Genomic DNA, 25,907 nt, shown 5'->3' with positions numbered 1-25,907 from the left:
TTTACAAAAATACGGCACCCCGCTGTGTTTCCCCTAGCGCTGGTGCTAATAAAGCAGCCTAACACCTGTGCAAGCACCCTTGTGCAATGTTGTAAGGGTGCCTGCGTGGCAGGGGGGATTGTTTCTTTGCAGAAAGGACCATCTTACTACACATAAACAATCTTGAAAGGCATTTTGCTCTTTCTATTTGTGCTGCAGAATCTGTCCAGCAGTTTGGGCAGTAGTCGTGTTCAAAGCTCCTATCGGAATTAACACGGGAAATCGTATTTTTTCAACCCCCCTTTTTCCTGGTACCTGCTTGACGGATCACCCTGAATACTTTCCATGCACAATAAGACTCACTATGACACTTTTTGGGGAAAATTTCATGAAGATTAATCAACCAGCACCAAAGGGATAGGCAAGTCAAAAAACGTTCTTCCTATGGAAACATGGTCCTAACTAGAACTACTTATTGGCGACTATATACATATATATATTCCCTGGAAAAACCACAGGTTTCAGGGACGTTATAGTTAGTTGGACATTTCACTCATACAAAACCAGAGAAAATCGGCTGTTATAGTTAGTAGAGATAACTATAACTCGCACCCCTGCAATGCACTGCTGATGACGTCACATATTACATCACATTACAGCACCAGAAGCTGCGTTTGCAGAGTGGTGTAAAAAAGGGCGTGGCCTCGGACCACCTCTCTGCGACGCATCTCTGTGCCGCTTAGTGGAGGTACCTGGTGGGCTAGTTGGCCCCCGGGACCCTCAGGATTCAAGGGGACATAATCCCCCAATTTACAACACATCAGGGGGCGTGTTTGCACACTTGTTATATCAGGAAAGCCCCCCTCCCTGCACCACTGTGCAAACGCACCCCCTGGTGCATTGAAAGTTGGAGGATTATGTGCCCTTGAATCCTGATGGTCTCTGGGGGCCAACTAGCCTACCAGGTATCTCCAGTACGCCCCAGAGAGCTGTGTTGCAGAGGTGTAAAAAGGGGTGTGGACTCTGACCACCTCTCTGCAACGCAGCTCTGTTGCGCTTATTGGAGGTACCTGGTAGTCTGGTTGGCCCCCAGGGACCCTCAGGATTGAAGGGGACTTAATCCCCCAATATAGAACGCACCCCCTGGCGCATTTGCACACTTGTTATATCAGGCCTGCCCCCTCCCTGCACCACTGTTCAAACGTGCCCCCTGGCACATTGTAAGTTTGTAAGTTGGGGGAATAAGTCCCCTTGAATCCTAAGGGTCCCTGGGGGCCTACAAGCCCACCAGGTACCTACAGCAAGCGCCACAGAGCTGCATTGCAGAGAGGTGTAAAAAGGGGCGTGGCCTCAGACCACCTCTCTGCAACTCAGCTCTGTGGCACCTACTGAAGGTACCTGGTGGGCTAGGTGGCCCCCAGGGACCCTCAGTATTCAAGGGGGCTTAATCCCCCAACTTAGAATGCGCCAGGGGGCGTGTTTGCAGAGAGCTGCAGGGAGGGGGCGGGGCCTCCGGAGAGTTGCCGTTTTTTTTCTTCTTTTTTTAAATTTCTTATTTTATGGGAGGGGGGCTGTGTGGCCCCCCTTCCCTGGGTCACTCTTGGCCCCTGGCATCCCATCCCCTGGGGCCTGAGCATTTTCTTTTTAATTTAAAAAAAAAAGGGAGTGGGCCGTGTGGCCCCCCTTCCCTAGGCCACTATTGGCCCCAGGGACCCCATCCCTCGGGGCCTGGCCTGTTTTTTTTGTTTTATTTGCTTATTTATATTTGCGTGGCCATTTTAAAAAAAAATTAACGCAGAGGGGGGGGCGCGTGGCCCCCCTCCTGAGCCACTCCTAGCCCCAGGGACCCCATCCCCCAGTGCCCGCCCTTTCCATTGGGGTCCGTGGGGGAGCCCCAATGCCCCCACGGTCCCGCCTGCTCCCTGCCTCCTGTGGGAGACGGCATTGCTTTTGAGCAAGGGGAGCTGCTAACATGCAGCTCCCCTTGCTCAAAAGCAATCCTGCTTTGCTTCATTGAAGCGAGGGCAGGTTTTCCTACTCTCACTTCAATGAAGCAAAGCAGGGTTTGCTATGGCAGGGTTTGGAGCCGTGCTCCCACCCTGCCTTAGCAAACAGCAATTTTCCGGGGGTGGGCACCCTGGGACATTGCAGGAGCTGGCCCTGGGGGGTGGCGGTCCCCAGGTCCATCAAAGGCTCCAGGAGGGGGGCCGCGTTTCCCCCTCCCTTCATTTCTAATTCCCCGGGGAGGTGGTGGTCCCCGGGGCTGGTGGTCCGTAACGGATCCCCAAATTTGAATATTTGGTGCCCCGGGGAGGTGGTGGTCCCGGGGCGTGTGGAAGGGGCTCGAGCCCCCCACACATTTTATAAAAATTAAAACAGAGCCCCAGGGAGGTGGCGGTCCCCGGGGCTGCAGTGGGGCCGTGTGCCCCCCGATTTACTGACCATGTCATGAATGATGTAATATGTGACGTCATGAGCAGTGCATTGTGGGTGCGCGAGTTATAGTTAGCTGAACTAACTATAACGGTGGGATTTCTATGGGTTTGTAAGAGTGAAATGTCCAGCTAACTATAACGTCCCTGAAACCTGTGGTTTCTTCAGTGAATTTCAAAGGTTTTTTAAATGCTAATTTCTAACTATAACGTACCTGAAACCTATGGTTTTTTCAGTGAATTTCAATGGTTTTTTTAAATGCTAATTTCTAACTATGACATCCCTATTAAGTCCCCTTGAATACTGAAGGTCCCTGGTGGCCAAATAGCCCACCAGGTACATCCAGTAAGCACCACAGAGCTGCGTTTCAGAGAGGTGTTCAGAGGCCACACCCCTTTTTACACCACATTGCAAACGCGGCTTCTGGTGCACTGCTGCTCAGAGGATGAAGTCCACTTGTGTCTTGAGCTCCTCATGACACAAGAGGACCTCATCGCCCCACCAGCAGTGCACCAGAAGTCGCGTTTGCAGTGTGGTGTAAAAAGGGGCGTGGCCTCGGAGCACCTCTCTACAACACAGCCCTGTGGCGTTCACAAGAGGTACCTGGTGGACTAGTTGGCACCCAGGGACCTTCAGGATTGAAGGGGTATTAATCTCCCAACTTAAAACACGCCACAGGGCACGTTTGCACACTTGTCAAATCAGGCCATGCCCCCTCCCTGCACCACTGTGCAAATGCACCCCCTGGTGCGTTGTAAATTGGGGGATTAAATCCCCCTGAGTCCTGAGGGTCCCTGGGGTCCAACTAGCCCACCAGGTACCGCCAGTAAGCGTCACAGAGCTGCATTGCAGAGAGGTGTAAAAAGAGGCGTGGCCTTTTACCACCTCTCTGCAACACAGCCCTGTGGCACTTACTGGAGGTACCTGGTGGGCTAGTTGGCCCCCAGGAACCCTTAGGATTGAAGGGGACTTAATCCTCCAACTTAAAATGCGCCACAGGACGCGTTTGCACTCGTCAAATTAGGCCAGTCCCCCTCCCTGCACCACTGTGCAAACGCGCCCCCTGGTGCGTTGTAAATTGGGGGATTAAATCCCCTTGAGTCCTGAGGGTCCCTGGGGTCCAACTAGCACTCCAGGTACTTCCAGTAAGCACCACAGAGCTGCATTGGAGAGAGGTGTAAAAAGGGGTGTGCCCTCGGACAACCTCTCTGCAAGGCAGCCCTGTGGTGCATACTGGAGGTACCTGGTGGACTAGTTGGCCCCCAGGGACCCCCAGTATTGAAGGGAAATTAATTCCCTAACTTAAAACCACAGGGCGCGTTTGCAGAGTGTTGCTGGGAGGGGGCGGGCCTCTTTTTTTTTCTTTTTTTTTTTAGAAGGGGGGCTGTGTGGCCCCCCTTCTTTTTCTGTTATTTGGGCCCTGGGGACCCCAACCCCCAGGGCCTGACCCTTTTAAATAATAATAATAATAATAATAATAATGTAAACGGAAGGGGGCTGCGTTGGCCCCCCCTCCAGTGGCCAATTTCGGCCCCGGGGCCCCCATCCCCTGGGGCATGGCCGCATATATTCATTTTTTTATAGAGGGGGCTGCGTGGCCCCCCTCCTGAGGCCTCTATTGGCCCCGGGGACCCCATCCCCTGGGGCCGGCCTTTATTTTTTTTTTGGGGGGGGGAGGGAGGCCACGTGGCCCCCCTCCCGGGCCACTTCTAGCCCCAGGGACCCCAACACCCGGGGCATGGCTACTCCATTGGGGACTGTGGGGGGAGCCCCAATTCCCCACGGTCCCTCCGGCTCCTCGCCTCCTGCAGGAGCTGGCATTGCTTTTCCGCACGGGAAGCTGCTGACATGCAGCTCGCCGTGTGGTAAAGCAATCTGCTTTGGATTTTGGAAGCGAGAGCAGGAAACCTGCTCTCACTTACAAAATCCTGAGCAGAGTTTGCAATGACAGGGCGGGAGCGACACTCTAGATCTGTTCACCTCAAATGTCTGCTTTTCTATAAAAGTCTTTAAGCATAGGATTAGCACAGTGCCATCCATGCCGAGATAGAAAGGGACAAACGTCCATTGCCATTTCCACAGCAAAGTCTTTAAGCATAGACCTAGCACAGTGCTGCCCATGCCGATGTGTAACATGACAAAAGCCAATTACCACTCTAGGTTCAGTAGTACAGCTTTGAATTGGTAAAATACCAACCAAGGCAACGTGAAATTAGTAAAAGCAACCCCTGACACAGTGTTTTGCTCTACTTAGAGCTCTTCAGAGAGATATAGCTTTATCCAGACACAAGGGAGCACCCAGTATAAGTCAAAACAATACCCTTTCAGGTATAGAGTGACGCATAAATTATGCATCGCTCTATGCCTGAAAGGGTATCACTTTGATACAACTGGGTTCCATTGAATGTGTTGGAGCACTTTGTATCAACACTGGGCGGTTCCTGGGAGGACCTTTTACTCGCGGGCAATTCTGAAGATATATTTTCCTTTTGTCTATCATAATATCCCACTTTATTTTTATGACTGATCACTTCATTTGATATAACAACGTGGATGGACCCGTAGGTATATCCTAAGATTTTCCGACTCAGTGTAGTGCCTGAGAGCACAAAAATCCACTGGATTTGTTAGAAGAGCCCTCACCCACCAACCTAGTTGGTTTCATGCTTTATCATCTGGTTCCCAGCTGGACTGCCGAGTGCAACTCAGCTGTGCTTCGACGCCTGCATTACAGCCAAGCGGGTTTTGTTTGGGATTCGGAGTGTGAGATGTGCTCAAAACGTGGTGCAGTTTAAAAATGTTTCTAGGATGCCCAACCGGGTACTGATTTATTCATAGGGTCCTAGGACACGTTAAAAACAAGGTGAGATATTGTGAAGATAACAATTGTTCTTCTATAACTCTTAAATTCTGGTCGACATGTTTCAGCCTCACTTTTGTTAATGTCAATGAGGCTTTCTTCAGGACCAAGGAAGTGGTGTTGGGGCTGCGAAAATGGAAGTAGCCACGTGAGTGTGTAAGTGATATGCAGCACACATGCTAAGGTGTGCTGTGCATGTGGTGGATTAACCGTACTTACAGACCCACAGTTGGTGAAAATACCTTTCGTGAATGTTAACTGATCAAACGGATCCAAGAAGCAGAGGTCTCCTGTAGTCACACATTCGTCAAGGATGACCTCCCGTCTACAAACCTACTCTGGTCTTCAATGGATCCCGCCGATGATCCACTGTGAACAAGGCCTCATGGAGACTGAAATGCGTTGATGTGGCTTTCACCCTGTAAAGAAATAATTAAGTAAAGGAAACTAAACCATCCGTGAGTGCGTCCCGACGTACTTTTTGAAAGGACTTTTGTGAATAGATAATTGGCTGGGCTCTGCCATGGGGGTTTGCACTGTTGTAGAAGCGCCGGTAAACCAGTGAAATTGAGCCAGTGGAGGAGGATATATAGATATATATAGAGCGAGCGAGATAGATAGATAGATGGGTAGATAGTTAGATAGATAGATAGATAGATAGATAGATAGATAGATAGATAGATAGATAGATAGATAGATAGATAGATAGATAGATAGATAGATAGATAGATAGATAGATAGATAGATAGATAGATAGATAGATAGATAGATAGACAGATAGACAGATAGACAGATAGACAGATAGACAGATAGAAAGATAGATACACTTACACACACACACACAGAGAGCCAGCATACTTCCTAATGACTGATTCTTAACTTTGTGTGGCTTTGCAGACATGCAAAACTGCAAAAGGTAGCAGAATTCTGAAAATACAACCCACTGCACCACAATGTGTCTTGGGCAACAGTGCAGACTGCATGGCTGTGAATGAATACCCTAATTTCCACCAATATCTCGAAAGCATCTTGTTACATAATGACACTTAGCAGCACCACTGTGTCTCCTATTTTTACCATAATTTCCCCAAGAATTGTGTTCTTTGGCAAGCATTTTATGTAAGCAGCTTGAGATGATGCACCATATACAATAGATTTTTGCTATGGGTACCTTGGCTACTTATCATATAAGACATTATTATGTATTGCTTTGCACAACAGGGAGATGAGTTGAGGTATGAAACTATGAATTTGGTCCCTCTATGAAATATGTACTCAGGTATTACCTTTTATATATTCACAAATATGTAAATCATGTTTTTAACTTTTCTCTAACAAATTATTTTTAGAATTATTGTATAATATTGGCAATATGAAATTATAAAGATTCTTTCATGTTTTTCATTTAATTTTTAATGACTATTGTGCAATATTTGTGATATCGTACTGTAAAATTTGTGCTTTTATGTTTTTTGTGTACGAAAACTTGAAAACCGAATAAAGCTGAATTTGAATTTGGATTTGAGTTGAGATATTGGGAAATATTCTAACTGTCTTAGGTCAATGAAAGGGCACGTCCTCACTGCACTCATCTGGGAGTTTGTTCTAAGCAATCTTTCTCTCAATGAACAGAACAATTGCTTCAATGTTCATATATGTTACTGTATTTCTGGTCTGAAAACTGTGGTGGTAAAGCAATAGGGTTGAAACTATATGAAAGTGGAGCATTACACAAATGTTAGAGGTCCTATCCATTTTGATCTAGGTAAGTCATATCACATTTCAAAAGATCTATGCAGCCACATCCCACATGCCTCCCAACAGCTTTTTTACATCCTACATTTTTTCACTGCCTTAAGCATAAACTTGAATCTTTAGCAAAAGAATGAGGAGATGGTTCAGTGTCTCTCATTAGACCCAGAACATGTAAATGTCAGCAGGCCCATAAAGAGCAGTGGTGCCATGTTATGAGCTCAAAAGCCACAACTTAATCGGATATAAAAAATCTTAAAATAACGCCATAGCCTAAATTGGTACTCCTGGATGCTCGATTGAAACATTATGTATGATAAGTGGCGTGGGCCCTGCGACGTTTGTTAAAACGCGAGCATCGAACCATTTAGCCATACCCAGGACCTTAGGCAGAACGGAATATTACCTTCTTGCCCCAGAAGGATGGCTTCTGTTGATGACGCATGGGCACTCTAACAAATGATTCACAAGTGCCTCTAAATTAAGGATTGTGCCATTCCTGAAGTGCAACGGAACATATCTGTGATTTACCTTTTAAATACAAAGAGTTTATCACCTTGTAAGCGCAAGCCATTAATATGACCCCGTTTATGGAGTGAGGCCCCATTTGATTGGTCTAAGATATAGTCACACATCGTATGTATAACGTTGGCTGTTCTCTATCCCAGAAGCCATCCGTCAGTGATTTTTATTACGACATAAATGAATGATTGCTAAAGCTATTTCGTGGAGGATAAATATTGTCAGTCCTGAGGAAGGTGGTTTTTATTATTGTACACCACCGAAACGCATCGACGCATAGGTTGTTGGGTGTAATTTGTTTTGGAACAGAACCCTAAGAGACTAGGGTGCATTGTCACCAGATTGTTTCTGCTTACCAAAACTACAAATCTACACATCCAAGACACAATTTTGGTGTCTGTTATTGTTCCTCCTACTACATAGATGTTCATATGTTAGATTGTCTTCTATATCTGTACCAAAAGTTATATGTTATAACTTTTTGTGTTTTTGGATATAATACATCTTTTATCTTATTGCTATGGTTGAGGTTTGATCTTTAGCCATCTATCTGTGATTATTTTATTTGATGCAATTTAATAATGAGATTCTTTTAACATGTTAATAAACTTCAATTGATGTTTTTTTACTAAAGTAAGGTTTTTTCTATTGATAATTTTCCAACATTTCATGCGGAGTGGTTACAATTGAGGTTGAAAGTGTGTAAGTTGATGAATGAAATACGTGATTTCTATGTGACATAACTCTTTATATTAGTTCAAAGAGAAAAATCTTTTTAACTACATAGTTATTGGTGCTCTATCCCTTTGGACTTTATTGAGCCCCTCTCTTTGTTTTGCAAAATGATGGTATCAAACGCCGTCCCTCACAAGCCATTATCTATAAGGGAGACACCACTTCACAGACGTGTGAATCACAAGCCCCAAGCAGAAGCTGCACTGTGAAACATGGTGTACGCTTAAGGCCTGATTCACAAAGGTGGAGGCCCCCGCATCGTGGGGTAGTCTAGTCTCCACACGTGGGGCGGAACCTCCCCAAGAGAATTCTCCTACAACTGCGGGGTCTTCACCACAAGTAAGAAGGCCCTTTGTGAATAAGCCCTTTAGAGTCTACATGGTGACTAAATGATCAACTTCTCCAGATGTTGAGACATCCTCGGCCAGCCTGCTGTATGGCCTTCACAGTGTAAAACCAATAATCTCAAGTGAAGTTTCATAGACAGAGATTAACAGCTTTTGTAAACATTTCAATTGTTAAAAAAACAAGAAAGCAGAAAGGTCGGTCAGTGTTTAAATAAACTCCACTGGCATTCATATTAAGTGAAAAAATGTATTATACACACTGATTAGGGTAATCCCAAAACCTCAATTGGATTTTATGGGTGCATCAAACCGAACCATAATGTTTACATCCACCAGTCTCCATTTTAAGAGGCAATGGCAATCTGCACACAGAATCCATAGAAATCCATGAATAGACATTCAAAGATAGTTTTTTCTATCTTGTCACTATTTGTATTGACAAGAGAATGTCCTTTGGTAAAGTTTCAATGGCTTTGTGTAAAGCGTGATTACCGCTGCCCTTTGAAAATCTTAAGAAACGTGCTCCTTGTAATGTGTAAAAACTGCAATGCAACATTTCGAAGACTAATCACAAAAATGTACCGAATTTCAAGTAGGAATGGAAAGAGTCAAACCTAATTTCAATTGTAGATGCATAGCTGCCAAGGTTTCAGATTTCTATGTGTGACATTTTCGTAATATTATTTCTCCTGAGCAAAATCAAGCAATGAAGACTAAGGAAACATGTAAATATCAGAAATTACACCCATTCGAGCAATGATTCAATAGAAGAACTTAGAATTGCTGCAAAGCAACAGAAATGGAAGGGCGCTTAGGAAGTTAAGGAGTGGCAAGGGGCATGCTGAGAGGGAAAGAAGCATTCGAGCTCCCTGTTGGAAATACTTCGCAGCATGCAAATGACGTAGGTTGCCTGCTTCTAAGCACTACAATCAGGCACAAAAGAAAGACCAGAATCTGGGAGGGGTAGAGCAGAGTTCTAGAAATTATGACAGTGCTGTGATTAGTCTGGGCCAGCAGAAACTTTAGCTCACTGGCGCCCACCCATGCGTGGAGAGGGATATAAAGAGTGTGGGTGTGGTGGGGCAGCTTGGATTATTGGGAGTAGTTCAGGTAAAAGCACTAACACAAACATGCACATTTGTATTGCATCTACCTCAAAATTAAACTTCCACGTGTTTGTCTAGGGTTCCCTCCCTAGCACACCATACTTTAACTTTTCAATACTGCACGAAGCCTCCTCCCTACCAATATCTCTTAGTGACCCCCCACATCCCTGGCGCCTTTCCCTGACTGACACTGATACTGATTTTTCCCAGGAGTAAGGAAAGGGATCCGGAGGTACTTTTGTGTTCCACAAAGCGAAACAGCACCTTCCCGGGGTGGGAGTCTGTGATCTGACACTCGCCCACACAGGGCGTCTTCTGGTTCTGGAAGTAGCACAGGTGTTCTTCAGCGCCTTGGTGCAGCCCCAGGCCCCCCGCACCAGGACAGGGTGTGGGGAAGCTTCGTCCCTCATCTGTGTTATCGCTACCACTCCCCTGTTGGAATGATGTGAAGAATTGACCTACCGTTCAGTTCAACCAGATTAATCAGAAAGGCGGGTCTTTGGATTTTGTTTCTAAAAAGTTTGTCATTTGTTTCGGAAGCGCCAAGGGAGTATTATTGAGGGTTGTTGCTGTGCCTCGCCCAAGGCACTTTGGAACACGTTCAACGCATAGCTTTATCTGATCAGCTGTGGAAGCTCTGCGAGGAGTAACCCTGTTGCGTGACAAATCGCAGGCATTGATGTAATGCAGGGACATTACCAAAAATGCGTTATTTTAACGCGCGATGTGTGGCATTTGGCAGGGCTAAAGATGTGAGTTTGTTCTGTTTCTGCAAAAAGTAAAGTTGTCATTCCATGTCAAGTCAGCCGTTTGAAAGTAGGTTTCCGTAATCTCGGACAGGTAATAACAATAGTAGAACTACCGTGCCAGATGTAATTTATGCAGCACCCATCATTCATATTTTTGTCACCAGTTCTCACACTCGCTGAATGAAACGATATGTTGAAAGGTGTAATTTTGGTATATATTTTTTAAATTAAATTCGTATTTTTTGTCAGGTGAAGATTCGTGTGGCAAAACAGAAAATGTGCCAGAATAATTCCACTATCAGCCAATGATTCACGAACTTAAAGGTACTTTAACTTAATGCCACATAGCTATTCTTGGAATTTGTTTTTGTGTGCCTTTACATTCATCTTAATTATATATTGTATAGTATCGCTACTGTGGCTGTCATTGCAGATGATATTTCCTAATATTTTCAGCCAAATTCAACATTCTACCAAGTATGGAAACACGTTTTTAACTATTCGTAGAAATTAAAATATATGCTAGTTTTTAGGAGTGTTGGCTATAATTGGTGTACCTGTATCTTAGCTTGAATATTTCTCACAGGATTGTTGCGTGCCAAGCTGTAGTTGAGAAGCGCATACATGACACCAGATGTAGTTTTACAATCAGATCTAGTGGAAAAATAAGGAACATGGTCCAGAATATTATGCTTTTTGTAGTTGGAGAAGATAACGAATTGTGACTAGCAATGCAACACCATTAAAACAGGAGTTTACAGGTAGCTATTTGAAAAGATAACATGAATAACTTTGACTTGAACATTTTGAAGTAGGTGGTTTTAGAGTTATTAGACCTAGAAAAATCTCTCTATCCCATTTGAGATCATGTGATCTGAAGGAGAAAGTAATCCACTAAAATATTTTCCAGAATTGTATATTGGTCACATTTAGATCCATTTGCTGCCTTTTGGATCAGGCGATACATTTTTATAACAATGTGAGGAGCATTGACTGTGAATGGGGTGATCAGGGGCCTGGCATCATTTGATAAACTTAGTTCTAATAGAATAGAATAGAATAGAATGATGCACCAACTGAAGCTGTAATGTTTGAAATGCAAAGACCACCAAGAATGTTGGCTGGTTTGTGTCTGAAAAGGGTAATGAGTGTAAAATGCATCCCCAAAGGGGCCCAAACTGAAAATAAACCAGCTTAAATGAAAGCCCATCTAAGGGCCTTATTTATAGTTCAGTGGACGGGATATTGCATCACAAACAAGGCAGATGACACATCCCCCAAACTATGCTTTACATCCTATAGATCTTATAATAAAGCAGACGGGATATCCACCAAATTTTGACAGAGCATCCAATCACCCAAACTCTAAATAAGGGCCTAATAATTAAAGTAGCAACATTGCATGTAGGGTCTCCAGTGATGCAATGTATTTGGAATGCATTATAAATTGCATATGGAACACTGATATTATTCCTTTATTTTATTGATTAGTATGGTGGTGCTTTGTGGCAGAAGCCACTTTGTACTGATCATATTCTAAAAATGTCCACGTCGTGGCTTCCAGTTTCAGAAATTCTCCGATCGATGCAGCAGTTGTTGATCGTCTTCAGATTTAGAAGAGCATTTGCTGTGTCTTCATCGACACGCTAAAGAGGAGAGAATGTGTTCTTTGATGGGTGGGTGGGTGCATCTATCTGTTTAGAGCTGCAGTCATCCCTGTGGCACGTAGGCAGGCTGAGAAAGTCTCGGTAAAAAATCAAGTTTTTCTATTTCTTTTAACTAATAAAAATATGGTTGGTTTATTGGGTCAGAGCATAATTACTTCCAGCTTTGTGGGCCTACTTATCTGATTGTTTATCCTGCATGACTATTCAAGTAAATCTGGTTTGAGAAATCAAATTTGCTTTGCTTCGTTTGTGGTTGTGGCTCTGAGTGAAGAGAAATATGAGCTTTTGAAGAGAATTTGTGCACAACCCACATGCTCTAAACGTCAAGGGAGCTGGAAGCTAATTCTTTGGGCAATCAAAAGCCAATGAATGTACTCAAAAGCTGGGGAAGTGTGATCAATCTCTTCATGTTTAAACATAGTCTAGCCAAGAAGGTTTGAATAGAGAATGACAAATAGGTGCAATTATTTAAAAATAAATTGGGGTGCCTAGATTATAAACCCTGTATGGCAAATACAGCATAATGAAGGGAATAAACGTGTGCGATTACTGCCATGGTTGATTGGGCCTAATCCCTGAGTAGCCTGATTACTACTGGAGTTAGAAGCAAAATGCTAAATTTGTGCGCATATAACAAGATAAAAATCGTCCAACGTGGTGGGAAAAGTGGCCATCCGACAAGCTGTTGGCAGTCACGCACACTGATTTACGATGCGACTGCCATCAAGGCAGTAGCAAAGTGCATATTTTGTATTGCGCCGGGTGCTGCTGGCTGCAGCACAATCCGCAGTACAAAATATGCACCCACTACGTTTTGGGCCCTTGCCCGTGGCGGGTCCTTAGTCCTCCCACACGAGTGAGGCATCATTTTCATCAGGAGACCCGGGGGAACGCTGGGTGGTAGGAAATTTGTGTCAGCCCGGTGATGCCACAACTTTCCCACACAAAAATGTGTGAAAAAGGTGATTTTTGAAATTTGAGGTTTGCAGGGAATTCTGGGTGAGGAAACGTTGGGGGATCCATGCAAGCCATACCTCCCTGGAATGAATGAATGAATGAAATATTATTTATAATGCGCAACTATGCCCAGTGGGCGTCAAGGCGCCTAAACCAAAATATAGAGCTGATAGCAGACAGAAACAGAACCTACTGGTATGCCTTAATAAAGAGCCAAGTTTTCAAGGACTTCCTAAAGAGGTCAAGGGAAGGAAGTCGTTTGATTTCAAGGGGGAGTGAATTCCACATTAGAGGTGCCAATATGGAAAAAGCTTTGGACCCCCATCTAACCTTCTTGGCTCTGGGGATTACCAGTTGGTGTTGCTCGCTGGAACGTAAATATCTACTCGGAACATATCTGGTAAGTAATGAACCAAGAGCATCAGCCGAGCCTGCAGTTAGAGCCTTAAATGTAAGGCAAAGAAGTTTGAAAGTGATCCTTGACGGAATGGGGAGCCAATGGAGGTTCTTCCTCGCTAAGGTCATTGATGACAACCAGGGCAAAGCGAGGGCAAACCGCGCTGCAGCGTTCTGTATGACCTGTAGACGCTGGAGCAAGCCCTTGTTGGCCCCGGCGTACACAGAGTTACAGTAATCGAGCCTTGAGCCAACAAGGGCAATCACCACCTGTTTCCGCGCCTGAGGGGACAAATAATTCACAATCCTTTTTAGGGTCTTGATGACACCCCAACAGGTCGCCACCGTTCTATTCACCTGTAGCTCCATGGAGAGCTGGGTGTCAAAGATGACACCTAGGTTTCTAGCAGATTTGGTAGGTATAGGGCAGCTGCCTAAAGAGGGGGGCCACCAGTCATCTGACCATATGTCCTGGTCCTTGCCAAAGACCAGGACCTCTGTCTTGTCCCCGTTCAACTTTAGGGAGTTGGAGACCATCCAATCTGCAACAAGTTGCATGCAGGCCCTAAAGTTAGAGGCAGTTTTACTGACAGAGTGGGTCAGGGATACCATAATCTGCGTGTCGTCCGCATACGACACTACCTCCATCCCCTGAGATCTTACAAGTCTTGCAAGGGGGGCCACATAGATGTTAAACAGGGTCGGGCTCAATGCCGACCCCTGTGGCACCCCACATTGCAACGACTTGACAGGGGAGAGGTATTCACCTAGCATGACACGTTGCTCTCGATGTTGTAAGAAGGAGCTCATGAGACTGAGCGCTGGTCCGACTACCCCTGCCTCCCTTAACCTGGATGTTAAAGTCAGGGGAGACAGGGTGTCGAAAGCTGCTGAAAGATCAAGCAGCACCAGTACGGAGGTAAGACCCAAATCTACTTTTCTGCGGATGTTATCCATGACTTTTGTCAATGCAGACTCCGTGCTATGTAGCTTTCTAAAGCCGTGTTGGGACCCATCCAAGAAGCCAGAGGCGTCGAGGAAGTTCGAAAGATGGAAGTTCAAGTGGGTCTCCAACATCTTAGCAGGGGCTGGCAGCAGAGAGATGGGTCTAAAATTTTTCAGCACTCCAGGGTCCAAGGTGGTCTTTTTCAAAAGCGGCTTTACGATGGCTCTCTTCCAAAGTGATGGAAAAATGCCCTGTTCCAAGGCTCCATTCATTACCTCAAGCATCGGAGGAAGAATGATTTCTCTGCAGTTTTTAAGCACCTTGAGGGGCAGTGGGTCAAGGGGAGATGAAGATTTAGTTTTATCCAGCAGGCTGTTGAGATCTTCTAGCGTAAGAGCCGGGAAGTGTTCAAGGGACTGAGGGGAATCTACATTCCAGGCCTCCAATCGTGTGATTTGCACGGAATCCTCCAAACTGAGTGAGTTCCTCTGCGTCTTTAGGGCTGTGTAAATATCGTCTATCTTTGTATAAAAAAAGTTCGATATATCGTCACATAGCTCCTGGGAAGCAACTACTGGATCAGGAACCTGAAGGGAGCAAAGGGAGTCTACAATTTTAAAAAGCTCTCTGGAGGATGTTAACGAACAGGTTAAGTTAGAAAAATAGTCCTGTTTTTCCTTAATGATTCGCTTTCTATACTCCCGTAGTAGACTCTTATAGCCTTCTCTATCTTTTAAATCCCAAGATTTACGCCAGCCACGTTCCTTCTGTCTACATTTTTGTCTGAGCAACCGCAGATCGGCAGAGAACCAAGGGGCGGATGGCTTCAGTCTAGCTGCAGATTTAAAGGAAGGGGGGGCTAGCTCATCAGCAGCTTTGATAATGGCATCAGTTAAATCTTGAGCCGAGTCATCAACCTTCTGTTTAGTTGAAATACTGATGTTGCGGATAAAAGGTGCAAGTGTCTCCTTAGTAAAATTTTTGAAGCTCCTTTTAGATTGTTTTTTACCGGTGTCAGCCGTGACATCAGGACAGGAAATGTCTAGGGACAGCGGGACTGCTAAATGGTCAGACCATGTAATTGGTACCGGCAAACCGACTTCTAGTCTGGAATCGTTGGTGAAGATCCCGTCAAGGGTGTGCCCCGCCTGGTGGGTCGGATGAAGAACGAGTTGGACAAAATCACATGCCTCCAAGGAATTAATCAGAGAGGAGGTGTCTTTTGATATAGAATCCTCTAAATGGAAATTGATGTCGCCCAAAATGGTAAAGTAAGGCCTACCAAAATAGGGTTCTAAAATTCTAAAAAGTTCTGGGCAGAAGTTGACTCTAGACCCAGGGGGTCTATAGAGTAATATGCCAGAAAAAGAGCTCACCGGAGTGTGCGTAATACAAAAATAAAGCGCTTCAAAAGGATCTGTAGAAACTGATACAGGTTTTATTATGCAGGAGAGAGTAGATTTAAAAAGAATGGCTATTCCACCTCCTCTACAACGTTCTCTGTCTAATCTTAGAAAGGTGTATCCTTCAGGTATAGCCAAAAGCAAATCATGACCAGCGGACTCAGAAGCCCAAGTTTCAGTGACAAAGACCCAGTCTGGATTCCTCAAACTGACGAAATCATGAAATTCGATCCCATGTTTAATCAGGGAACGAGCATTGACCAAAAAACCCTGTTTGGGTTGACAGATGTGGCTGGTAGACTGAAGAGGGGTAGCACGAGTACCGGATTGAGTAGGACGAGTAAAAAAGCTATTGCAAGAGGGACATAAACGGGCCCGGCTCAGGACTTCAGGTCTAAGCCGGTGATGGCAACAAAGTGCACGAGGTCTCAAAGAAAGAAGAGTACCATACAGAATCTCTAATGGAGGGGAAGGATGAACGTCGGAGGGCCCAGGGTCCAGCCCGTCCTGCAGCGCGTCCTCAACGCGGACGGGCGCAGACGGGCTGAACTCTGGCGTAACTCCGGCGTCAGTCTGGCGTCCCCGCAGCGCGTATCCGCAGCGCGTCTGCATGATTCTCTTAAGTATCCGCCTAGCGTCCTCCTGGCGACTAGAGCGCGATACCAGCCTATCAGCGTTAGTGTTGAGCCATCCCCATCCAAGATGGCGCTGAAAACGGACCTGCGCCGGGAAGCGGACCCGCCAAACAGCGGTGGGTGTCCCAATTTAAATGCAAGTAAGGGCCAGGTGCAATAAGCGCTAGTTAAAAGCAGGGTATAATAAATGAGGAATTTAAAATAAATGACACAAACGAGGCAATATTAAAAACGAGCAGCAGCTCGGTTCCTGCAGTGCATTAAGAACATGCACAGATCAGCTGCCAGCTATCCTCCGGGTGTCTAGTTTTCAGAAATGTGTGGGTTTGGTAGGTTCCCCTAGGTGGCCGCCGAGCACCGGGCCAAAAACCCAGGTGACCCCCCTTGCAAAACCAGGTCGTTTTGAGGTAGGCAATTTTCATGTCGCCTCAATACGTTTTGGGCCCTTGCCTGTCGCGGGTACTTGGGCCTCCCACACGAGTAAGGCACCGTTTTTATCGGGAGACCCGAGGGAACGCTGGGTGGTAGGAAATTTGTGTCAGCCCGGTGATGCCACAGCTTCCCCACACAAAAATGTGTGAAAAAGGTGCTTTTTTCTGCTAAATTTGAGGTTTGCAGGGCTATCTGGGTAAGGAAACGTTGGAGGATCCACGCAAGCCATACCTCCCTGGAATCCCCCGGGTTGTCTAGTTTTCAGAAATGTGTGGGTTTGGTAGGTTCCCCTAGGTGGCCACCGAGCACCGGTCCAAAAACCCAGGTGACCCCCCTTGCAAATCCAGGTCGTTTTGAGGTAGGCAATTTTCATGTCGCCTCAATACGTTTTGGGCCCTTGCCTGTCGCGGGTACTTGGGCCTCCCACACGAGTGAGGCACCGTTTTTATCGGGAGACCCGGGGGAACGCTGGGTGGTAGGAAATTTGTATCAGGCCGATGATGCCACAACTTTCACACACAAAAATGTGTGAAAAATGTGTTTTTTTCAGCTAAATTTGAGGTTTGCAGGGCATTCTGGGTAAGGAAACGTTGGGGTATCCACGCAAGCCATACCTCCTTGGAATTTCCGAGTGTCTAGTTTTCAGAAATGTGTGGGTTTGGTAGGTTTCCCTAGGTGCCGGCAGAGCTAGGGTTAAAAAACTACAGCTAGGCACTTTGCCAAAAAAGGTTAATTTTTCACTGCGAAATTGAGGTGTGTCCATGATGCGTTTTGCGCCGTTTCCTGTCGCGGGCACTAGGCCGACCCACACAAGTGAGGTACCATTTTTGTCGGAAGACTTTGGGGAACACGGGATGGGTGGAAATTTGTGGATCCACGCAGATTCCAGAACTTTCCACCACAGAAATGTGGGGAAAATGTGGTTTTTGTTGGCAATTTTTTAGGTTTGCAAGGGATTCTGGGTAACAGAACCTGGTGGGAGGCAGTCAAGTCGCCCCATCCTGGATTCCCCTGGGTGTCTAGTTTTCAAAAATGTATAGGTTTGCTAGGTTTCCCTAGGTGACGGCAGAGCTATGGTTCAAAAACAGCTAGGCACTTTGCCAAAAAAGGGTCATTTTTCGCTGTGAAATTGAGGTGTGTCCACGTTACGTTTTGCGCTGTTTCCTGTCGCGGTTACTAGGCCGACTCACACAAGTGAGGTACCATTTTTCTCGGAAGACTTTGGGGAACGCGGGGTGCATGGAAATTTGTGGATCCACGCAGATTCCAGAACTTTCCACCAGAGAAATGTGGGGAAAATATGTGTTTTTTGGCATTTGTTTAGGTTTGCAAGGGATTCTGGGTAACAGAACCTGGCGGGAGGCAGTCAAGTCACCCCATCCTGGATTCCCCTGGGTGTCTAGTTTTCAAAAATGTATAGGTTTGCTAGGTTTCCCTAGGTGCCGGCAGAGCTGTGGTTCAAAAACTACAGCTAGGCACTTTGCCTAAAAATGGTCATTTTTCGCTACAAAATTGAGGTGTGCTCACGTTACGTTTTGCGCCGTTTCCTGTCTCGGGCACTAGGCTGACCCACACAAGTGAGGTACCATTTTTCTCGGAAGACTTTGGGGAACGCGGGGTGGGTGGAAATGTTTGGATCCACGCAGATTCCAGAACTTTCCACCAGAGAAATATGGGGAAAATGCGTTTTCTTGGCAATTTTTTAGGTTTGCAAGGGATTCTGGGTAACAGAACCTGGTGGGAGGCAGTCAAGTCACCCTATCCTGGATTCCCCTGGGTGTCTAGTTTTCAAAAATGTATAGGTTTGCTAGGTTTCCCTAGGTGCCGGCAGAGCTATGGTTCAAAAACTACAGCTAGGCACTTTGCTAAAAAAGGGTAATTTTGCATTGTGAAAATGTGGTGTGTTCACATTGGGTTTTGAGCCATTTCCTGTCGTGGGCACTATGCCTACCCCTACAAGTGAGGTACCATTTTTATCGGGAGACTTAGGGTAATTCAGATTTGTAAAGGAACTGTTATTACCTATTGACTTTCAATGCATTTCTGCCTTCCAAATGAAAGACATTGTGTAAAAAAGAAGTCATTCTAAAAAATGACTGATAATTCTCATGCTAGTATGAGTATCCCAATTTCGGAAATGTGCAAATATCTACTGTTTCTAAACTCTATATTTTGTTCCCATTTCAGAAATACATAGGTGTCTTTCATACCGATTTTTCCATGTACACATTTTTACAGAATAATTACTATATACCCGGTACATAATAAAAAACCATTGCAAGTTGCTGCTCAGTTTTTGGCTCTGGGTTCGACGGGTTCTTGGTGAACCTACAAGTCCTATATATCCCCACAACCAGTAATATCTAGCGGATGTAATGGTATATTGCTTTCAAAGAGCTGTCAAAATTATTAGAAGTTACAGGTGAAAACATTGACACAAAAGGCGCTTTTTTTCAACAAATTTTCAATTTATCCTATATTTAACTGTTAGTTTCTATAAAGAAACCTTGATGGATCTACACAACTGACCCCTTGCTGAATTCAGAATTTTGTCTACTTCTCTAAAATGTATAGCTTTCCAGTATCCAATATTGCTTTTGTACCCATTTCTACCATTAACTGGAAGGAGGTTGAAAGCACAAAAAATAGCAAAAATAGGCTATGTCCCAGAAAAATGCCAAAACTGTGTAAAAATGTTTGGGTTTCTGACAAAAGTCTGGTATCCCCTAAAAGCTGGGAAAATGGTGATTTCAGCCCCACAAACCCTTGTTTGATAACATTTGCAGGGAAAAACCCAGATGCTTTCATTTGCAGCCCATTTTTCCCATTTTCCCATAAAAACCTACATTATGCTGTAATTTGGCTCATTTCTGTGACCCCTCCAGGGGAATCCACAAAGCCTGAGTACCTTCAGAATCCCCATGATGTTGGAAGAAAAGGACGAAAATTTGGCGTGGATACCTTATGTGGTCAAAAAGTTACAGGGGCCTCAGCGCACACTACCCCAAATAGCCAAAAAAGTGCGTGGCACAGGAGGGGGAAAAGGCCTGGCAGCGAAGGGGTTAATGTTGATGAGAAGGGAGCATTTTAGATTTATTTTTTGTTGAAATTGAGGAAAAGAGATTGGATTATTATGAAGCAATAGATCCCCAACCAAAACAATGCCATTCAGCCTCTAAAAGATATCTCAGTTATGAAATTTAATAAGGCTATTTTACGAGATGGGCATATTAGGAAAATTATTACAGATAAGTGTAGGTGAAGAAAGGGGGGGGAGAAAATAAATGGGAAATAAGTTTACAAATGGGAGTAGACAAATATGCAGTAGTGGAAGAATGAGAGATATATTCTTGAAAAGAGAAGGGAAAAATGATAGACTTTTATGATGTTAACCAAAGAGGTGAAGAAGCGTTTTGTGTTCTTAATAACCAAATTGCAGCCTGTCGCAGACCAAAAGACTTGTGATATAGTTCAAAGTTACTAATGTTTACACTCCCTTCAGTTCTGAAGTGTTTCAAATTGGATAAGGAGATGTAGGATTTCTTCTTGTGCCATAAACATTTTGAGAATAGAAAACCAATTTTCTTGAAATAGACCTGGGGTAAAGAACGGGAATCATGAATCAGGTATAGTATATAGAATTATGGGAGAAATCATCAAAGACCCCCAGCTGTGACCACTCCATTATGGTATGTTATGTTATATGCCTTTCATATAGCACAAATCACCTTCAGGTCTCTAAGCGCTTCTAGAGAAAAGTGAACAAGTCACTAGGGCAGAAATATAATGGCAGCAGTGGTGGCAGAAATTACGCAGTTGTTAACACCTCTCTAAATAGGAACGTTTTTAAATGCTTCCTGAAGGTGAGAAGAGCCGGTTCCCTGTGTAAAAACTCCGGCAGATCATTCCAAATCTGCGGGAGGAAAACAGAGAACGCTCTGCCCCCTTTAGATTTAGAGATGTACCTGGGGGGAGCTAAACGGCAGGCCTCAGATGATCGCAGAATCCGGCCAGGAACATATTTCTCCAATCAGTCTTTTATATACTTGGGTGCCTGACCATATATTGCCTTATGGGCAATACATAGACCCTTAAACTGCGCTCTCTGTTTAATGGGAAGCCAGTGTAATTTATATAACAGAGGGGTAGCGCGTGTCTTTCTAGGAAGTCTAAAAATTATCCTTGCCGCATCGTTCTTCACCACCTGCAATCTCCTGATAAGTTTCTGGGGGAGGCCCATTTAAAGGGCATTCCCGTAATCCAGTCTGGAGATGACAGTAGCGGAGACAATTGACTGTAATGAAGATGTTGACAGGAGAGGAGCAAGTTTCTGTAACTGCCTGAGTAGTCCAATACAGGTTCCCACCACCGTGGCATCCTGGAAGGACATAGATAGTTCAGAGTCAATTTTCAACCCCAATAGATCACACCAGGGACTATTACTTGTTGGAATGACGAGCAGTTCGGTATTATCAGGATTTATTTTCAATGAATTGGCCGTCATCCAGTTCACTGTGAATCTGAGCAACTATTTAGCCGACTCCTGGGCCTGGTGGGAATTACTAAGGAGTTGAGTATATTTGACGTAATTAAAGACCTACCAGTTAATGTGAGTCAAAGTCTCCACAAGAGGTTGCAGATAGATATGAAAAAGGAGTGGAGATAAGGCAGAGCCCTGGGGTACACCGCAGGCTAGAGAGCCCAAAACCGATGTCTGCTTACTCAGCTGAACCCTCTGAGTACGGTCAGACAGAAATGACTTTAGCCATTGGTATGCTTGCCCGCTGATGCACAGATTGGTGAGACGGTTCAGCAGTATGTTATGGCTGACCGTATCGAATGCCGCTGATAGATCTAATAAAATCAGGGCACTCAGCTGTTTATTGTCAGCCATAACTCTGAGCTCATCCAGAATGGACAGCATCACTAGCTCTATGCTATAATGAGCTCTAAAGCCCGCCTGTCTGGCTTGGAGTAGCTGGTGATCCTCCAAATTGTTCGAAAATGTCTTTAATACATGCTGTTCTAACACCTTGGCCAGAAAGGGGAGCTGAGAAATGGGTCTATAGTTCTTTAAGGTCAACATATCTGCACCTGATTTTTTCAACAGGGGGGTAACCCTGGCTTCTTTTAAATTCGTCGGTAAATAACCCATATCCAGAGAGTTATTTAGTAGTTCAAGGATCTGTTTCTCGAGCCCTGGCAGGGCCATTTGAAAGATCCTCGGAGGGCAGGGGTCTGCTCGAGAACCTGATTTGGTGTGGTTTGCTAATGATGCTAAGGTGACTGAGTCAATTTTAGGGAAATTAGTCAATTGACTACCGAGGCAGGGAGGGGGGTGGGTCTGGTGGAGGGAGCTGGGGTCAGAGAGGGTTTTAGCAATTTCCAAAATGATGTCTTTGACTTTCTGAAGAAAGAAATCTCTTCTCGGCTTTTTGACTCAATTCTTTCAAGATAACAAAAGTCTCTTTCTGTTTATTCTCTGCCATGACAATTCTTCCCTCCTAATACTCCGCTTTCCTTGCTAAGATGGATGATTTGTAAACAGAAAGAATAGCTTTGTAGGCGTTTAGCTCTGCTGGATCATAGCTTTTTTGCCACCGCCTCTCAACTTGGCGGAGATGGGTTTTTTTTCCCCTCAGTGGTTCATTGAAACAAGGGGCCCCCTTTCCTTTGTCTCTGACTTTTTCTTTCCGTTCTGGTGCCACTATATCTATAGCTTGACGTAAATGGGTCAATAAGGCTTTGCTTTCCTGGTACATGTTGACTATTTTCGTCCTTGGGGGCGAAATTGAGTGCAGAGTAGCTATTAAATGATCTGCCTCGATATTTTTCCAGATTCTCGCCTTTCTCCACAAGGGTGGAGGCTGTAATAATTGGCTATTGCTCGAGACCCAACATCTAAGCGGCGAGTGATCAGACCAGACACAGGGGCTAATGTCTGTTATCTCTGCCCAAGGCTGTGAGGTCCAGATAAGGTCAAGAGTGTGGCCCTTTACATGAGTGGGACTGTTGACCAATTGATGAAGGTTCATTGAGAGCATGGCGGTCTCAAATAGACCCGCTGAGGACTCTCTCTGTGCCTTATCCCAATGGTAATTGAAATCACCCACTACTAAAAGACGTTTGTATCTGGAACATAGGTCAGTGATAAGTTCCAAAAAAAGATCATTAAAACTAGGGGTGGTCCTCGGAGGCAGATAAACCACCATAAGTAAAATGCAGGATGATTTAAAGATTTTTACCCCCAAAATATCTGCATTGTCACAGTTTTCTGCTATGATTTTAGTAACCATTAGACTCTTTTTAAAAAGAATTGCCACCCCCCCCCCCTCTACTGTCCCCTGGTCTGTTTTGCCAGAGGGCATCAACATCTGTTGGTAGTGCTGCAATGATGTCTGGGGTTGACATATCCCCTAACCAAGTTTCCATAAGTGCCAGGATGTCTATATCACCATCTTGTAACAAAGAGAAAACCTCCAGATGGTGCTTTTGTAAAGAGCGTGTGTTTAAAACCGCTACCTTCAAACCTAGTGCTGTAGGAACATCGGCATTTTCCTGAGCCAGTAGGTGTGATGGCCTGGAAATGACCTCAGCACTATTAATCCTCAATACATTTTCAGCCTGCAGCATCACCCGAACATTAACCTCTAAGGTGTGCTTACTCGTAGCAAGGCTCCGTAGCTTTTAGAGCAGAGGAGGGCCTCCGATGCCACCATCAGCAAAAAAAGATAATAAAATGGGTTTTAAACCTGTTTTGTTATCCTTTGGTTGTAATCCCCTGGACCTGCGCCCATGACTCTGATGAGTCTTGGGCTGGTCCAGGGGATGACACTGCTGGTAGGGGAGTGGTGGGCACTCCCTTTACTGCGCATAAGGTGTTTGGCTGGCCGTCTCAGGCCTGCCAATTACCTCATGCACAGTGAAACTCTCTCCAGCCCAGCTGCACTGCTGGGGCTGGAGAGAGCAGGCACAGGATCCCAGTCTGCCTGGGAGCGCAAGTTGGCGGCGCTCAGGCCAACCCTGATGCTGCTTTTGGAACTTTGGCAGGGGACAGGCCGCTACTGAAGACCCCACCAAGAAAGAAACAGAGGTGACCAATAAGAGAGTTAGGTTTCAATTCAGAGAAGAAGGTCTTTAAGATTTAGGATGACAAAGGCAGCAATAGAATTAGAGGACCATAATCCTGGATATTTAATTTTAATAGGAGTCCAAATGAAACAAGGGGAGTAGACTGAGCATTTCATACAGAATCTTTTTAAAGCAAGGATTTCAGTCTTATCAAAATTCATTTTGTAGCCTAAATCCTGGGAGAAGGTGAGAATATCTTGAGATAGGGGTCGTAGTGAGGTCTCAGGATTGGGGATAAAAAAGAGAACATTAACATCATAATCTGCTGCCATTAATGTGTGTCCTATTGAAATCCAGAGGTGGAAGCATTCGCGACACGACTCCAGCAATGCGTTACCTTTACCCCAACAGATGCGTCATGCATCTATCAATTCTTTCCCCACGGTGCGCCACATTGTTAATGCGACGCATCCATGGTGGCGCAAGGGTTTTTTTTGAGTGAGCAATTGAACTGACTCATCTCTCCTAATACGCAGAGATGCGCCAGTTCTTGTAAATCTGCCCCTCTGGGTTTAAGTGTGTGCGTGTATGTAGGAGACCTACGGCCAAGCCTATGTGCCCTTTGGATATTGAGGGTCATAGACTTAGGCAGATGTAAAAGCTTTGATAAGAAAGTAGTGAAGACCTCCTCCGGGATATTGTGTCATGCGACAGTTTATTATGTAACCCTTTTGATTCCTAACGTGGTCTGTAGAGCTGTGATGCAGATGTCACAGCACAATGCCATGACACCTTGTTTTAGAATGTTGAGTTTGCAGTTACACGCAGCAGAATAAAGACTTGTATTACTAAGTTCCATGTGTGGCATGTTCATTGGAGGATACCCAGGCTGGGAAGACACTCTAAATGGCAATGAGATAGGGGAGAAATAACCCAAGGAATGACTGTGCTGTCCCAAAGAGTTTGCCATGGACCATGTAAACTGGTCGTGCCTGCCACGTGTCTCACTGTCAAAAATTGGAATTGATGCTTCATGCGTGGGGAGTTAAAGCAAATGAAGATAACGCAAGCATTGCAAAGAATTTACACATTGACGGTCGAGAACCTGCTGATCAGGCCATACATAAAGTTATCGCGTTGCCACACAAGATAACGTTTTATATTGTAGTGAGTGCTAACGCTGAAGGTGGAGTCAACCTGGTTCTGCGCACAGAAACGCTGCAAGGCATAGATCAACCTAGGTGTTAGAAAATGCAATTTGACATTTAGAAAAGAAAATGACTTACTAAGTGCAATAAAGATAGTCATCGTCTCACAGCATTCGGTGAACATGGCTCAAGGAGAAGTGATCAGAGTTGTGCTTACGGAGCCATCCATACCCAAATTTCACAAAGTTTCCGAGTGAGGCTCAGAAAAATGTCACAGGTCTTCAAGAATCAAGAACGGAGACCAACTCTCAGAAGACTGGCATTTTTCACATATATGCAAAGAAAGTCATGTGTCCAGCTCTCATTAAAGATGAGTCAGATGCCAGCATGTCGCAAGGTCTCACAGACGAATTGCAAACCCCAAGTCACAAGGACCCACCCGCAGTGTCAGTAAGTTCCACACTGGTCTACAATGCTGCTTTGTTCCTGAAACCACCACCTATCTATGCTGCAAAATATTGGCGATAGATGGTCTGCATGAATAGAGACATTTGATTATATCATTGATGCACCTGAAAAGGCAGATAACAAAAAGATGATCAAGTATCTCAAAAATCTTGCTGGTGGTGGTGTGAAAGAAGTCATAAAAGAAATTGTGTGAACTGATGAAGAAATTACGTATTTTCAGATTAAAGAAATGCTGAATCTAAAGTTAAATCCAGTGCCAAACGTTGATTATGAAAGATACATTTCCAGTGAGGAATGCCAA

General features: G+C 44.9%; 1 protein-coding gene across 1 annotated transcript in view; it reads left to right on the top strand.

Moving 5' to 3' along the window:
- Positions 1 to 25,907, top strand: part of B3GALT1 (beta-1,3-galactosyltransferase 1) — a 1,403,455-nt gene that overhangs the window by 621,253 nt on the left and 756,295 nt on the right. Inside the window, exon 5 of the mRNA XM_085645381.1 lies at positions 10,733 to 10,807. The gene's annotated coding sequence lies outside the window, so the exon portion shown is untranslated. The remainder of the gene's footprint in view (positions 1 to 10,732; positions 10,808 to 25,907) is intronic.

This window comes from Triturus cristatus, chromosome 3_1, assembly GCF_964204655.1.
Source record: "Triturus cristatus chromosome 3_1, aTriCri1.1, whole genome shotgun sequence".
Classification (NCBI taxonomy): Eukaryota; Metazoa; Chordata; class Amphibia; order Caudata; family Salamandridae; genus Triturus; species Triturus cristatus.
Note: the sequence above shows the minus strand (reverse complement) of the source record. Positions and strands in the feature narration are given on the sequence as shown.